Consider the following 18,570-nt stretch of genomic DNA (forward strand, 5'->3'; position numbering starts at 1 on the left):
GCGATACCTCTCGTTGATTGTCAACTAATTTTAGGCCCGCGGTACATATATCTTTACATTATAGCGATTAAGAATCGTTTTGAACACGAACGGTATTTTTTCAGTGACTCTTAAGTAACTTTCAGCGACATTATAAGACATAAAGTATGTGTCACGTCCTCGATATTCCATGTGTGTAAACATATTTTTAGCATGATCATTAGATCTAAATGAAGTAACCACATGTATCTCGAGACAAATTAAGATTGCAAAATATTGTTTGGAAATTTGTTTTCTGTGAGATTTATATTTAATTTAGATGGTAAAAAGATTAGGATATTTTTATATCTCATAAAATTGTGAAAGAGTTTTAGGTTTTCAAAACTTGCACACAATTTTGACGCAAAAGAATCTTTCTTTTGGACGTTAATTCTTTCTTACAGGCAGCTTACGATAACGAGCATCAAAAGTTACGAGCAAAAGACATTTGCGAGTAATGCGTAGCTTGAAGAAACGATTAATGGCTTCATTGCGACGTTCTACGCCCTCGATGCGCAGAGGTACCGGTTCTACCAACGAGCCCGCCTCTTTCTTATTCTCCTCGTCATTCATATATATTTTCGATCTTTCTATCCCTTTTTGTCTTCGTTATCTATTTTCTTTGCAAAGACTGTTTAAATGTCTATCACCGTTACTAATTACGACTGTCATTTTTCATAAATATATAATTGAATGAATTAGCATTTGAAGGAAGAATCTAATCAACTCAAATTATATCAAAATCTCGTTGTCACTGGTTTTTTTCACTCGAGTGATTGTACAATTCATCGAGCTATCCTTGTATTATTTGCACTCCAGCAAAAACACACTGCTAAACTTCGGATTGCGAATCAAAAGATTTAGAAAGCATCGATCTATGTATACTGGATGTCTACATGGCGGAGCAGGAACTATAATCTCTCAATGTCTTTTGCCGTTTGGTTTTTCATGTAACCTCGATGTTATCTCGGGAAGAAAGTCACTTCGCAAGGATCATTGCGCCCAGACGCGCAGTCACGACCGCTATATTGCTACATGGCATCGCGTTTTATATGTTGTAGGCGTGACCGGTACTACGAGATCTTTATCGGTTCTTCATTATTATTATGTTATATATCGCGATTACATCGGTCGCCATTGGAGCGATATGCATCAAGGCACGAGTTATCGCGGAGATAAGCGTGTGAAGTATAGAACCCCGTGAGATGGTTTACCAACGAAATAATTCTTAGCGCGCGATTGTTTGCACAATACATTGTTCTCTCGTATTGCGGAGAAACTTGATATGCACTCTTGTGCGCGCCGTTATTAATTATTACATTGCATGAATGGAGTTATCGCACAAATCATCGATTGTCAAACGTTATATCGTTTTGCATCTACCTTGTCTTTCGACGGAAATACAAGGAGGAATGCGCGTGCAAGCTTCATTTTCAGTAGTTAGATTCGCGTTACTAAGTGTAGTAGTTGTAATATTTAGCCATCTGTTTCTTGTTTTTTTTTCCACTTGATTAATGTATCAACTCTACACAACTTACGTTATCGTTTTCTCTAGCTTAATTTATATTTACAAATTTTTATCAGTTGTTAAACTTATAATTTTGGCGCAAATATTATTTTATTTTTTTGCGAGTTATTTTTGTCGCGGAGATAACGCATTGATATCGCGTATTATTATCGCGAACGGTTTCTCCAACGATTTATGGACGCACGAAATCATACGGAGAAATACGGAGCAAATACAAGCATTGCGAAGAGAAAAGATCGTGTGGAACTTATTAAACATGACAAGTAAATAGATTTATTTCGATACACATGATTTGCCTTCGAGGTCATCTTATTGATTATTGATTTATCGGTTATCGTCTTGTAAGGAAATATGATTAACGTTTTCATTAAATTTACAAACGCGAGTCGTAATTTTGTGCTGAATGACAAGGCTGTTCTGTTCGCGGATATCGTAGACGTGATGACAATTAAATGAATTGAAAGCAAGACCATAGATTCGCACGGTTCGGCGCGAGTGTCTCTCGATTGATTTGCGATTGGCGCAATGCGCGTGTAAGTTACCATATACATCGGCGCTGCATAGGCGTCATTAATCAATGAATTCGAAGCAACGCGAGAGGCGTTATTCTATTTTGAATAATTATTACAGATGGCAATTACGGCTCTTCGTAATATTGCGCTCAACGTATAATTGTCCGTCTCTTCCCGGTATTCGGACGTCTTTCCCACGAACGCAAACGTTTTGAAACACGACGTTTCACGCAAACTGCTCACACGCCCGCCTCGCGCATCGCGAGCTGCATCAAGGCGCGAATGCAAGCGCGTGCAGCGCGCGTAGAATCGCGCGTTTAACGAGTGGTTAGCTTCCACTGCCGTGTTTCGAAGATACACATCTCGTAATCGGATACAGCGCTAACGCGCGATTACTCGCGATCACTCACGTAAGCCCCATGGGTCACATCTCAAGCCGGCGAGGTGCCGATGTCGATAGCATTTTCGTGAATTTGCACGATGCAAGCCGCTTTAAGTTTTATAACATGTAATATATTTTATAACAATTGATTCTATTAGGAAACTTTAATGTTTTAATCACGCGTTTGCATTTCCTAGATATTAAATTTAGTATTCTTTCCAAACATCAAGTAGTATAAATAAAATTTTATCGTACGCTCACATTTTTATTACAGTTTATCAGATTTATTAATTTATTATACCACTTTATATTACGCAAAAGAAGACGTTGAAGAGAGTAAAGTCGAGATGTAATTTGCACGCGGTTTCTTTTTAATGCGCGAAAAGGCTACGCGAGTTAACACGCGATGCGCATTTCCATGCATTTTCGCGTATTCTCTACTGTATTATTTATCCGCGCATACAATTTGTTCCACCTTATTTTCAAATGCACGACATTATCTTGTCTCGTTGAGCGCATCGGTATAAGCACGCGTAAGAAAGCACTGTGATTACTCTGTTGTGCTACCACAAATTATACTCCCCTCGGCGATTTCGTTAGACGCACATTTGATATTTAACTTTGTTAGAGAGACGCGTTTTAAAGTAGATAATATTAACTTTGCTGATTTACTGGAAATGATTAAACTCGAAGACGGCTTCACACCCCAACGAATCTCCAGATTCTCTCTGGTTAAAGTTGGAATATTTATTGCTTTTCTTCGGAACAAACTGCAATTAAATATCATTCTTACGACTCGCAGTCGTCCGCAAATGCTTTCTCAACAGATATTTTAATAGACACTTTAACCGCTCTCTTCCCCATCAAAGCCGTTTCCTGGTTCGTGAATTTAGCAGTCTGATTAAATCTCACAGACATGTTTCACTTTCCCTCGGTCGGAGTTATGTTTATCTGATCCCCGGTCGAGTCAATACAACGAGAATGCGGCGCAATTAGTATCTCATTAGACAGCGCGACTGTTCTAATTCCTTAGTTTCGCATTAGAAACGTCACTCCGCCGAGGAACGTAACGTGACGTTCCCTCGCGCCTCTCTTCGGCTTCTCGCACGCTCACCCTTCCGCTCTATTACGTTCCTTCGGCTTCTCCAAGCATGTGGCAAGGAACTTGGTACGCACCAAAGTAAACTACCACTACTCTGCCTCTCTTATACGATGATTGACGCGAGTCGAGTCGGTGTCGGTTCGAAATGATTATGTGTTTACCGTTTCAAAACGCAGGCTATTCAAACCGACTGCATTTTGCGATATGTATTCTTAATAAGAGAAAAAAAAGGAGAGAAGCTTTCAACTTTGTTAAAATTTTATTATTATTTAAATTTCAATTTTTTCTCTAAAAAAAGAGATTTGAAGTTAATTTAGTGCCTTCATATATTACGAAACAGTTTTCGATTTCCAACTTCTATTGTTCGTTATAAAAAAAATAATCAGTCATTGCAAATAAATGGCTCCTTCATGTAAAATTATCTAGCTTACAATGACGATTGCCATGAGGGAAACCGCAAGAATAGACGTGACTCTTTGTCACTGTCCTCTCTCTATTCCGACTCTCTTCTCCGCGAGCCACGTGGCCAGGAAGTTGGCGTACGCTGATGTAAACTATCGCATTTGCTAAAGCAGCTCGGGCGGACGAAACGAGGTCGCGAGCGCGCTCGACATTGTAAGCGGTAGGTTGATATGAGATATGACTAGGTAGACACGTGAAAGAGGACATGACGGAAGATGAGCACGATGTGAAACGACGGTAAGCGAGTAAAGGAAGCCGGGGCGGAAAAAGAAAATCGAAAAAACCGGAATAGATCGAGACGATGAACCCGGCGTACGGAAACAAACACGGCGCCTTCGCAGCCGGTTAAATATAGGAGACGCATTCGAATAATAAATGATAGCCGCGCATTAGCGCGCGGTTAAACAGGCATGTAAGTAGTGATGCGCGCTGAAAGATCGGCGCGAGCGAAATGCATTTCCATTATTTCGTGGGCCGGACTGCTTTAAACAACGCGCTGCGAGAACGAGACGCACAGAAATCGCGTATGCGTAAGCGTGATGGAAAATAATTATGGAAGAAAGGCGATTTGTAGTAATTAGCATATATATGAAACTCGACGATGCTGCTCGTGAGATACGCTTATAAGACGCACTGCGCGTATTTACATATTTATGCAGGTATTTGGTAAATGTTGCTGCTGATGGGGTCTTGTAGCAGTTATTTTCAACGACCGTATAGATATAAAGTGGGTAAAAAATTTAAGGAAGCTGTATTTTAACAAAGTTTCCAAGCTATTCCGAAGACTGAGTACGCTTTCATAAAGAACATTTATTCATCGATGATATATAATGACTATTATTGAGAATTTGTGCCTTGATAGACATGCTTATGTAACGCAATCTTTCGTTCTTTATAGCATTTGGGAAAAATCGGAAATTAATAAAGATTATTTAAAAAAAAAAACAAATAAAGATAAAAGCGCAAATTCGACGATCTGCAAATGACTGGCGATGACTCGCGCAAGCGCTCGCCTTATTCGTACATTAGCGACGACACGCGGATGTAGGCGTACGCTCGAACGGCAATTTACGTACCGCACACGACTCACGCACTACGACACATCCGCGACACAATTCGCGCTCTCGTATGCACGCCGAAGGCGCGCAGCGCGAACACGAAGAGCCGCCGAGTGTGCGTGTACGGAAGAGCGAGTGGAAACGGACGATGCGAAGGGCATACGCGGGAGGAAGGGAAAGGACGTAAGAGGGACGACAGAGGGAAGGGGTTACGAAGAGGAGGAGTACAGGGACAGGAACGAAGGGACAAGGAGAGGACTGACGAAACGACGGGAGCGGGAGAGAAGGAGATAACCGCGGGGTCGGACCGGGTGGTTGAAATTAATGTTGCCCGCTTAATTGGAGCCACCGAAGAGTGTGCGTGTGGCCTAAGCGGTTCTCAACTCGCGCGCTATATTGTGAGGATGTCTTTCGTTTGTTAGACATTCGGTAATAGCCAGTGTAATTTTCGATGCCCGGTTGTGCGCGTGTCCTCGGTACAATAACCGGATGCGATTATTCTTTTGCAAGATATTTTCTGACAGTGAATGACAAATCGAATGGATACGGTAAATTGACGAATAACATGCGATTTTATATACAATCCTTTCTATAATTAATAATATTTTAAAGTAGAGCAACAAAATATCAGCAATGTCGGCTATCTGAATTATTTTTTAAATTGTGCTATATGTTTTTTTAAAGACTTTATTAATTTTTTTAAAAACATATATCAACATGCATTATTTATTTTCTGACTTCTGATTTATAATGACACTCAATTTGTTTGATGAGATGAATAAATTTATCTTTGGTGTGCTCTCATCAGCCGTACCGTAATCCGTCAGGTCCGCAACTTTCATAAAGATGATAGATTTGAATATATATCTTGCCATAATCGCGGGAGCAATTTGGGAAGGACTCGTGGTCGGAAATTTGAGTACCGACGCTGGCGAGAAAGTAGCAAGAAAATGGTTCGCGAGCAGGTTCGCGGCAGGTGCCTGCGCCGGGTGTGCCGTGCAAACATTCTGAGCATTTCGACTCCCCGTCTGATGATTTTTGGCTTCTTTCACCCAGATAAATTTGATCCTTCACGAACCACTACCTTGGAGACACATTCGTCCGAGCTTTTTTGCATCGCGGCACGATACAGGTTATTTGCCCGATTGTAGCAAGAATAACAGCGTCGTTAGCGACGTTGAGACAAATGGAGTCACAACGTATGAGACAAATTGCGAGCGATCGGGCGAGATTCATTACATTGCGAGGGATATAAAAAAATGTTTGGAACAATTTTCGAGATCGCTAAAAATTCGTTATTTCAAAATTCTGCACTGATGATGAATAAAAATAAATTTACACATAGGTCGTGAATGCTTGAATCTCGTAATAAGCGGTTATTGAGCAAATTTATTCCTACAATTAGCTACGCTATATTACCAGCGGTATCGCGACATTAGAAGTGACACATGAGTAATGCTTTTCCATCACCTTCATAATTTTAAACAGTTACTCTTCAAAGTAAGCCTTGAGATTCCCGGGCAAGTTTTCGCTGCAATTCGAAACATGCCGCGGCGTTTAGTAATATTGAGCCGTGACGAGAGATGAAACGAATCCACTTGTATGCGTGGATTCCATCTCTTTATGATGCCGTACGGAGAATTCTCAAAGTAAACCTTGAACGAGTCATCGATGCGATTCGCCACATGTGGCTAGTGGCGAGCGTATCGGGCGAGTGAGAGGCGAACTTCTATAGTCCTGAAAGGCTGTCCGCTGCGCTGTCCGAGCGTTGTTTCTTGAAGCCGAGAGTATGCGGAGCGGCGAGTAAAAAGGAGAGCGCGAGGCATGTCACCGTGTAGAGTAGTCTGTTCCCACTTTGTCCTAACCCACCCTCTTTTTCGCGATCCTCATCTCGCGACTGTCGAGAACGGGACCCGACCCTTACTTATTGTTACTTACGGCTTACGGGGTTTCGGCACGCGAGCGGAGCTAATGTGTTAATATAACGTATAAGGGGGGGCTCGCCGCGGCGCGTATCTGCGCCTACGTAAGGGCGCAATACACGCGTACGCATGGCCGGGGCATGTGTCGCGCCATAAAATCGACCCACCCGATTGTCGTCGACGTCGTCACAATTCTACCGTCGAACTGCGCTAGATTGTATTCATGAAGGTTAATCGCCGTTCGTCTCGCGGTAATTGTGGCGACGCGTTTGTTCATCCGTTCGTTCGCTCATTCGCGCCCATATACAGACCGTCCCGACGTGTTTCTAGTGTACGATAATAATCATTTGACAAGTTGGAGATGAAAATTTTGACATAAAAATATCAAAGATACAAGATACGTACTTGAGAAATTAGACGAGTTAAAATAGATACAATATTAATTGTTTATTAATAATAACTTATATTAATTAAGCGTGTGAATAATATCTGTTTAATCGAGAGCACTATATACATATAATTATACAATAACTTTATGTAAATCTTATATATATAATTCGAAATATTATCTATCTATCTATCTATTAAAGATTAGAAGTAAATGTCGTTGACTGTTACACGTGACTCGAGAACACCATTTGTAAATTTATTTGTTTTATATTTGATCTTAATTCTCGACTCATAGATCATCAGCGCATATCAGCGTGGGCGGGGTTTCGTGGCACGTGCTTTCACGATTTTACGATCAACGACGTACATTCGCGGCCATTACATACGGTGAACTCTTTTTTTTATACGTGTGTTTGAACGACGACACCGTGGTCACGCGACGATTGGTCACGGGACGCGAAGACAAGAATGAGAATAAAATCGGGCCCTCCTGTCGTGCCATTACGTGGGACGCGTCCCCCTAAATTTGTCCGCTCTTAAATCCGTCACGACGCATCGCGCTGATCGTCCTATTAATCGCGATATCCACGCGTGTATCCCGGCCGTGGTGTGCGTGGTCGCGCGCACGGTTTTTATGACGATGTGATATAAAAACCATGCTCCGAATTGGCCGCGCCGTCGATCGTATTGAGAGAGCCAGAACAACAGTCAAGATTTCTGACTGGCACGAACGAGACGTGACTTTCTTTATGGCGTAGTAAAATTCGTAGCGACGAGAACTACAAAAGCTCGTCTTTATTCATGGAATAAAATAAAATTTTTTCAAAGGAATATAGCTGAAAGTTGATATATCGACCCATTTGCGAGAAATATTTTCGGGATAACGAAATCTTTCAATAAAACTGAAATAAAATACATTTATGTGTATATATTTTGTATATATTAATTGCAAATTAGATATATGAAAATAATTAAAGTAACTGATAAAAATCTATAATACTGTTACAACACTACCATCTCGTTATCGATATCAAGATGTAGTTTCTCTTGTACTGTATACACACGTACATCCGTATTTATAAGACTCGTTAGACGGCGTCTGAATTTTTAAGGGCTTGTTGAACAATCGAATGGGCTTCGAATGGGTGTGCTTGGTCCCAGACAGGCGGGTCCCGTTGCGGAGGCGGAAAGGCGCGTAGGCGTTGCGGCGAATGCAAATTGGCCACACCACAGATTTCGACGATACATCTTAATTTCCTGGCCCGCCAAAAGTACCGGCTCGTGCCAAGTGCCCGATTTACGAAAGATCTCGGCACATTAGCCAGAAGAAATTGTGTGAAAAAAACGTGATGCGATTATTTAACCAGAATAATTGATAAGATTGTAAATCTTCTGGCATGTTATGTATTTTGCGCAGAAGCGCACAACTTTCAAAGAAGATTCAACATCTACGCATAATTCTCGCTGAAGTTGACACGCGTTTGTCGAGAGCGCAGACATCACAACTTGTTCATCGCGGCCGACATACGCGCCGAATACGCGAACACATGTTATCAGTATGTTTCTCATTTGCAAACGAAATAAAAGGCAGCGATGGGTACGCGAGACTTGAATCCCACGATTCCTCAGTATACGAATGGTATTCGCAAGGCCATCTCCGGGAATTTCGCTTCCAGGAACAAACCGCTCTCCGAGTGTTCACACAAATGACCGAACTCTCCTTTGAGACTACTATCTTCCGTTCTTTCAAATTCTCTATTCTTTCTGACGCTATCAAAGGCGATCAACAATTATTAAGCATTTTGCCATCATGTTTATTTTGACTGAACACAAACGTCATTGTCACTAATCAGATATACGATAGTTCAAACAAAATCTTGTTGATTGTTTTGTTCGTATCATTTCACGCAACTTACATTATTTTTCGTAATAATTCTTTTTGTTTTTATCAAATTTAAAGATACAACAAAAATAGAAAAATTTATTGTGTTTTAAAAATTCTCGCGATCGTGATGCCGTTTGTGATGTGTTAACGACATATTTCGTGACATACTTTGTATTCTAATGGTTATTAAATTTAACTGTTACGACGACTTCTAATGAACACATCGAAATGTGGGTCCCCGTGGCATCGACTCGGATACATCTTAGGCAAATGGCCCTACGGCGGTGGTCGTGAGATTAAGTTTAATTGGGCGGTGGTCCCGGCTGAATTGAGATTTATGAAGTAAATTCATTGTTTCGAGTCGCCACTGTGGACCACCAACACCGATTCAGCGCCCGTTCCCTTTCCCCCCGCATCACCGGTCTACCGCTATCAAACGATGTCCCCTGCAACGAAGCCCACAGCAACATCTGACAATCCGGCTACTGTGGGCTGCTCGAATAAGAAGAAGCCAACCACGGTAGCCGCTACATCATCTCGACTTCCTTTACTGGGCTACCTCGCGTCAAGATTGCTTCCTGACGAATAAAATGGGCGTAAATCGAAAGTTTAGATTGACAGCGCTCGTGAAACCGGACGGTAATTCGACCATCCATCATTAAAGTCAGCGGTCATACTGAAAGTCATTGCGGATGAGAGAGAGAACAAAATAAAAATAATTTTGCTATACAACCTTCTTTTTCCACCATAAAAAAGAAAGTGCATTGTTTGTTGAAAAAATTGACGAACTTTAATAAATAGGTCCGTAATATGAAATATTAATCCTGTGACCTTTAAGACGTAGATTTGCTCAAGTAAATGATTCTCTTGATGCCGTTATTATTTCTTTAGATCTTCATTAGCATAACACGTGCAAAGTTTTATTAGATGAAAAGACTTTAAGGTGTGTCGACTTTTTCGATAAACAGTTGATATTGTAATAATACGAAGTTAGATTCTAAATTTTTCTCAACGCGAGAGAATTACGATCGACCTCACTATTGCACTCGGTTATTCATATTAGTTATCGAGAGTGTAATCTGAGAGAGGTCATCGTCGGATCAACGAACCGCACGAGATAGAAAACCGGACGAGGGTCGATTTATTTGTTGCCGGCGCAAATCCAACTGATCAAACAGAAATGTTCCACATTGTCGCGCCAGATTAATCCGGAATTAATAATCTTGACGGGGCGTTCGTTTAATTGAAGCGCATTACCGCGCGGAGAACGAAGCCTCTCCATGTGGTCCCGCGAAATCGCTTAATTTCGTGGCTCATATGAGACCACGGTGAATTTAATATACGCGGATCTCCGCGACGGAGCCCGCACGGACGGGTTGACGATAATGATGAGGGAAACGGAGACGGAGAAAGAGAACAGCGTGACGAAAGCCAGCATGGAGAAATGTCAGGAGACGTTCAAAGTCAGATGAAGACAGATATGCGGCGTGTGCGCAAATTTACTGCCGACGTTCTTGTCGTATATGCTGGATATGTTCGTCGAATGTGCGGATGTCAGCGAAATTCTTACTTCCAGGGAAACGTCCGTCGTTCGTGCGACGCGTGCGATACGAAAGAGAAATACCTACCACTAATGCTAAATATTTCACGTATTTGCCGTATAACAGAAGCGTGACGGATATTTTCATTTGACTAACGAGCATTTATATCAAAATGTCCACGGCTAATTGACGCAGGAAATTCACGCGCGTGTCACCGCGGACGTAAGAATCTCAGCTTTCTGCTCAAGACAGCTTTCTGCAGATATGTAAATATATCCGTGCAACATTGTAATGACAAATCCAACAGGAAAGAAGACGATTGCATATTCTATGGAGAGAGAAATAAATTATGCAAACAAATATCGAGGTAACGCGATAATTCCTGACACCGGTGACTTTGCCAACTCGATAGCATAGCATTACCTGTCAACGGAACTGGACTGTACGCGGCACAACGCTCAATTTGGAGCAGCCTCGGTTACGCAGAGATACGCATGAACGCACAAACGCTCGACACGCCACACACCGCTCGCTGCCACACGCATGCTGGCGGACACCCACAAGCTGCCCGGTTCTTTTCACGGCTTTTCAGAGCCGCGTCGGCTAAATCTTTACTCGGTAAATCCGCCGAGAATATCATTGACCGCAATTAGATGATTAATCGCAAGTTATTTTCACAAAGATCACCTACCAATCACGTATGAGATACCTTCTACATCCTAACTTTGGAAAGCATTGGCAATTATGACTTCGACAAGTGTTTTCGATGTCTAACAGAGGCTATAAAAATTCCTTCTCGGTGTAGGACATGTCTCGGAATATTATTAATTTTTTTTACTTTGACTTGCGCGACTATTTCACGCGAATAAAAAGAGAAAGAAAGAATGTTATCACGCGGCTGTAATAACAGTAGAAGTAATTTTGATCTCTTCTCATGCGGATGGCACTTCGATGCCGGTGGATTAGCGGAGTATCATGTGACCGGTCGTGCTTGGAATTCTCGTGGAATTTCAGGGTCTACGGTTCCTGGCGGCGCAGGGCGCCTCGAAGAATTTGCTACAGTGAAGCATTCGAGACTTTTATGGTCGCGGGACGCGGCCGAGCCATTAGAAGCTCCATGATTTGGTCCATATAATTCCCAAGAATTCTCTGATTCGTTAGCTTAATCTCGGCTTGGGATTAATTATCATTGGAAATCTCATATTAACGCAACATCTCGTTATCTCTTCGTGTCGTCAAGCAAATTACATTGTATTGATAATATAACCATATATTATGTCGATATTTTATCGTCATACTATTTTATATTGCTTTTAATGCCATTTTATTACGCTAATGTTAACATCACACTATTTTTATGTATCTGTTTAAAAAGATATTTATACTTATCTTTAAAAGATTAATACTCTCGATAAGTGTACAATATATCGAACTAGTGATATTACGAGAGGATAATTTAAAACTAATGACGCGAACTACGGTTAAGACGTTGAAGGGTCGCGAGACGGCAAGCTGCATTGACCCCGCCGAAATAAATTCCGGAAAGGACACTTTGTGTGTATGTGTGTGTGTATGACCCGGGCCGTCTTTCAAGTGTTAACGGGCTCGTTTCAAAGCGAGTTTCGTGGTATTCATGCGTGCGACGAAGAGAGAGAGAGAGAGAGAGAGAGAGAGAGAGAGAGAGAGAGAGAGAGAGAGAGAGAGAGCGCGCGCGAACGATACAACACAACGATCCGTAGACGATGTTGTTCGCAAATGTGTCGAAGTTAAGACGTCTCGGGGTCGTTGCACGACAGGCTTCGGCGACCCTGTCGAAATAAATTTTTCCCCCCGCGAGTCGACGGTGACCCGTACGCGTCGGGGTCGTGAAGGGGGAAAGGGGCGAAACGTAGATCCTGCCTACGGGAGGAATCGGCTGCCCAAAGTAGCTCATAATACACGTGGGACGCGCACGGGGGACGGAATGGAGTTAACCCGAAAGCGCGGCTGTCGTCGAGGAGAAAGAGTACGACGGGTCAGTGAGCTCCGCGGTACCAGACGGATAACTCTTCGAAATCGTTCGGGACTTGGAGTTCGAGGCGGCTCCGGTGATCCTCCCGCGTTCCCGCTCGGGCGCTCGCTTAAATACCGTCCGGCGACGGAACGGAGGAGGTGAGCTTTACGCTCTACTCTCGGCGAACCCACGCTACGGACCTCTTAATAATATCCTCCACCGGCGAGGAATGCAATCTCCATAAAACTGCTTCCGCGGCGGAGGTATGCAACCGGCCTGCGAAATTTGAGTTAAGTCCTCCCACCTCTGTCTATTTATCTTTCCTCCTCGGCGAGCGATGCCGCGGCCTCATCCTCAGCCTTCGAGTGTACACACGGATGTAGGATAACTCACTGCTAGGTACTCGTTTGAGTTTACGACGATCGAGTCAGCAACACGGAAAAGTTTCGTTGGTTCGCGCAAGTCGGCGGTTTATTTCGAGAGTTTTGCGATGCGATCCACTTCCTGTTTAGATAATTAGAAAATTACTCGCGACCATTAGATAGACTTTGAATTATGGATGCGTAGAGCGCTTCTCCTTTTCTCTCTCGTTCTTTCTCTTTCCCTCGAAGAAGTAATTGCCTTCCTTCGCTCAGATGGTTCGTGGATTTGATGACCGTGTAGAAATTAGTATTAATAAATATTCAATGGACTAAATATTCAAATTTTTGATGAGTGAAGCAGCACATAAATGAAGCTCAGGTTCTTGACAGGTCATCCAAGTAAGATTCTTACAAGAGATTAAGCATAAAATAAAGAATGATTTTATAGTACGTCATGAATTTTTCATATGTTATGCGTGACGGACGTTTGCGCAAATTTTATGACTTTATTGAATTTCTGCTTTTTTGTCTTAAATGGTAAATATAATATAAGAATCTTTATCGTTCACTTTTCTGTATCGGGCGTGCGTACAAAGTAGATACGAACTCACTTAAGCTTGCACGCAGACCGATAGCGACAATGGCTTGCTCGTTTGACTTTATGAGGATCATGTTAGCGAGCAGGAGACCGTCGAACTCCTGTCCACGAAAGGTGAAGTATTTTAGAGACCGCCTGATCGCGCCACGTCAATAAAATGCACGTCGCTTAAGCGACGAGGCTTTGTACCTCGAGGACCACCGTCATCGAACGACCTAAGTGGATCGTTTTGTTCGAGGGCGAAGGACGTCTCGATTTTCGCGGTTACGATGTCCTTATACGAGAATGTTAGATCGACATACCGTTGTTTCGCATATCGTCATAAAATGCCATTGATAAGTAGTATCAGATTTGTTTTATCGTTCTATATATAAGAGAGATGCGTGTCTCAAGATTATTCGAAAATAGGAAATAGATTATTCCGATGTGATAAAAAATTTTACATTTTAAATAATTTGCAAATTTTAACAGAAATTTAAATTGTAGAGCATAAGAATGACGATTATTGTGATGATAAATTGTTATAAGTTTCGCATTTAACTTTTCATTTTTCGAGCAATCATTATTTGAATTGCGAAACTGAGATTATACCGAGTACTTCGCGCAAGTAAAGACAAATATTCCCATCGCGTTCTCAAACAATCGCGGCGAAAGGTCGTCGCACCGTGGTCCACTCGCACGGTCGTTAACATCCGCTGTAAAACCGAAAATCTTCTATTATGGAATTAGTGAGATGATAGACCCGTCAATAACGGGTCGTGCCGGCTTAGCTAGGCCTTCGAGGAACAGCGGAGAGCGGGAGAGACCGGAGACGAAGAAGACTAAGCGGATGGAAGGTTGAGGTCGCGGCGGAGAGAGGGGAGTCGAAAAAAAGAGGAGTCAAGGCTGACCCATAAAAACGTCAAACTTCCCCTAACCTAGAGAAACGTCTTCATTACGAGGCTCCCATCGGGTAGGTCGGCTGGGTTATACGAACGATGAATAGTGACTATGTATAGTCTCGAAAAAAAATGAAGACGAGGGCGGGCGGACTCGTTCCCCGCGAGAGATTTCTGTGTGGGACCCCTTTTCGTGCATCGAGTGCCCTCCACGATGTTTTCTCGGCTGACCAAACACGGCTGAACACACGGATTCTATTTCGGACTCGGGCGCGAAGTACGCGACGAACGGAGACGCGGAGAGGTGCGGACAGCGACTCCGACGCGGTTTACTCGTCACCTTTAGGGTAAATAAATTCGTGCCCTTTAGAGTAAATAATATCGTATCCGGAAACGAACACTCTAGAGGCAGAAGCCGTACTTATACATTCAAGCTCGAATATAATTATCGATTCAACGGACAAAGTTTTTTCAGCATGAAAAATTCTCGAGTGATGATTATGTAATCATTTACGGTTCGACAACAGTTTAATTATTAACATTAGCGCGTACACAGGTATACTTATGTGTGAAAGCAAATGTTTATACGTTAAGTGCGTAGTATTATCGAGATTCTCGAACGATTTCCTAAGCTCACATTTAGATACGCATATTTAGATACTGTTTTAGTATTTTATCAAAATTCTATTAGCAACATAAACACTATTTAAATAAAAATAGAATTCTTATGCTAAATGATATTAATTATAGCTTGAAGTTAAGATGTCAATTAGTCTCTTAGGTCTTTCAGTCTCATTAATGACCGTCCTATGTTTAGTCCAACTAGTCTATTAAGTTGATTAAAATATCTAGACGAAGAAATTGCGGTTGAAATCGAGCAAGTCTCAGAATAATCGCGTCGCGCTTAAAATGTATCCTTCAAAAGAAAGTGAATGCGAGTCTTCATGCTCCAATTCGGCGTAATTTGTTCCTCCCCTCTCTCTCTCTCTCTCTTTCTCTTTCTCTTTGCAAAGCGGTGCGCGTCCACTTCTAAAAATTAGGCGATCTCCTCCGGAGGTCCGAGTCGGTGTTGCCGACTGCTTTGTCACTTTGTGGCAGGACAACGCTGCGCGTTCACGCACCCGCTTACGGGAGGAAAAGGGAAGGAGCGTGTCCGAGGCTCCGTTAATAAAGCAGTCGACGTTTTAATACCGCAGCACGACAGGGCCTCTCTCTTTCTTCTCTCCGTTGCTTTCTCTTCCGCGCGGGACGGAGCGAGATGGGCCGCCGGGGTCCAGGAGAGGGAGGGGGGGACGGTTATAATTAAATCGTGCAATCAACTGGCTAATTTGTCCTCAAGCGTATTAATAAAACCCGGCCCACCGGGCTGTTTCTCTCTCGTTCGTTTCCTTCCCTTTCCGATCTCTCGCTCTTTGTTTCTTTCTCTCTATCCTTCTTTCTCTCTCGTTCTCGCGCTCGTTTTCTTCGGCCTACGCACGCGAAACTATTCTTACCGTTTCGCACTTCGCGTCTGGCGGCGCCAATTTTTCATCTCCCGAAGCCTCCGCTCCCGCTCCAAGTTATTTTTAGGATTTTTCATTAACTCCAGAGAGAAAGCTATTTAACGGTATGTTGCGCGGGGTATGTACCGTGTGTGTGCGTGCGTGTGTGTGGCACGTAGTGTTGGCGGATAATAAAAGACACCCAACACGAGGTCTCGTTAATAGGCGGACACTCGAGACGCGTTGCTCAAGTCGAGGATCGTATCGGTTCCATGAGCACGAAATGTCTAAATCAACGTTCATCGTAGCATGAATGTTGCGCGGAGGCTCGTGGTAGCTTTGGAAGACTATTTAACGGCGTAAATAAGTATAGCCGTATGCATTATTCATGGCATAATTAATGCACACGAGTACCGCGGAGGGATATTTTGCCGCGTGTCGATTGAGACAATCGATCGCGCGAACGCGCGTCGCGGTATAATTTGTGAATGTATAACGCGGTAAATAATCCTATTAATAATTTATGTGATGAGCGGCCGATGACGAAAACGAATAACGAAATCATGAATAACTAAATTTAAATTACGTCCATTCCTCCGCAATAATAACCGGCAATCTTCTTCCCACGCGAGCCCTTGATGAAAATTCAGAGACTGCGAACACAATAGACCATCTAATCGAGATTAAAACGAGCCTCGTGAAACGCTGTCTAAGTCGCCGATCTTCGCGACGTTTACGACGGCTTGATCGTTTATTTTTGCCCATTGAAAAGTTAGTAATTCCAAAACAGTAAAGATGTATAAATAAGATTACAGAGCGATCTAAAGATTTAGGATAAAAATGATTTTTCCTTTACTTTGTATACTCGATTAACTCTTCCGACTGTCGCGACGAGATTATTTTTACATATCAAGTTCGATCCGATCATTCTCCAATCCTCGTCGAAGAAGACGACGCCTGAATGCCGACGAATTAGTCAAAGTCGCGGCAACAACGTGACGCGCGGCTGTCGTCTCCGGCTGTCCGAAACCCGCGGACCGGTTTCGCAGCGCTCGCTCAATTGAGCGATACACCGCCGACCACACGTGCGCGCGGGTGCCTCCACCTTCGTCTCCGCCTCTCCCTACCACGCCACTTCCTTTCCCTCACTCCTGATGTAGAATCGGCGAGTGCATCGGTAGGTAGTAAGTAGGTATGTGTCGTATGCCGCTGGTAAGTCCAGCAATATGGACGGTGAGCACGAGGCTAACAACAGCAATGCTTATGATCCTCACGCAGAGTCTCACGCCGTTATTCTTCTTCATCCTGAACTATGAATATTTCCGGAACTTGAAGTTTATGTTGGCGCGTAAATAATATTGAGTTACGAGCAATAAAAGAATTTCGATAATAAATTATATTTAGTTTAAAAATACAAATAGGAATAGCGAAATGTTATTTTTTAGCTAAGGTAAGCTTTGTTCCAACATTACTTTGGTGCTTAATTTAACACATTTAAAGCTTGAGATAGGAGATGATGTGCGGCAAAATTTTTATCAATCAAATTAAATGTTTTGTAAATTTGTACATATCTGCAAATAATCTTGAACATAACAATTATGTTTAATTGAAATAATTCATCAAATATTGAATCGATTATATTTCTGAGGGAGGTTGAGAATCGTTGTAACCTTTGGTTTCGCGGTGGTCGCAAAACGATTCACACGATCCACGCGATCGCGCCCAGCGGAACGCTGCCGGGAGAGAGACGGGAGCACTGACAGATCGGTCATGACTTCATGACAGCGCGATGGTGCATCAAGAGGCAGTCTTTTGCACGGAGATCTCGGCGACTACCACAACCAACTGTGTTTAAACGCGTAACTAAATGCGCGCGAACTTACGTAGCGAGAAAGGGACGGGAAGAGACATAGTAAGGAGGAAAAAGAAAAGTTTGGTCGCGAGAGAAAGAGAAAGAGAGACCGAGAAAGCGTTCTCTCGCGTGCGTATCACCCCGTACGGGGAACGGAGGGGAACGGAGATATGAGTGAGAGGGCGAAATACCGCGATAGATGAGAAGGAGAAAGAGAAAGGAGGAGAGAGAGAAAGAGAGAGTATATAGTGCACATAGCAGTGCCCGTAGCATAGGGGAGTGCCTTGGCAGGAGGACGTGGACCACCCACACGGTGCCGCGAGACCACCGTGCTAGCCCACTGGCATACATTAGGCTCCACGGCTCCCCGAAAACTATACCGTGGTCCGCGCGCTGCTCCGCGCCGATCGGTCCATAGTCGCCCCCTCGTCGCCGCCGCGGCCGTTAGGTATTTTGATACAGTCGACATCCGTTTAATTAGCATTCGATACGGACGCCGCGGGATGAACTGCCGGACGAACTCCGCGCGCACGGCGAGCGCATTTCTCCCGTCTCGTTCGCTTTCTCTCTCGACGTTTTTCTCTCTCTCTTTCTCTCTGTCTGCCG

General features: G+C 43.1%; 1 protein-coding gene and 1 long non-coding RNA gene across 2 annotated transcripts in view; one reads left to right on the forward strand and one right to left on the reverse strand.

Annotated features, from left to right (window-relative positions):
* Positions 1 to 18,570, forward strand: part of LOC105675102 (uncharacterized) — a 123,977-nt gene that overhangs the window by 15,049 nt on the left and 90,358 nt on the right. The window lies entirely within an intron of this gene.
* Positions 1 to 18,570, reverse strand: part of LOC105675098 (uncharacterized) — a 60,672-nt gene that overhangs the window by 6,979 nt on the left and 35,123 nt on the right. The window lies entirely within an intron of this gene.

Source organism: Linepithema humile, chromosome 5 (genome assembly GCF_040581485.1).
Source record: "Linepithema humile isolate Giens D197 chromosome 5, Lhum_UNIL_v1.0, whole genome shotgun sequence".
Classification (NCBI taxonomy): domain Eukaryota; kingdom Metazoa; phylum Arthropoda; class Insecta; order Hymenoptera; family Formicidae; genus Linepithema; species Linepithema humile.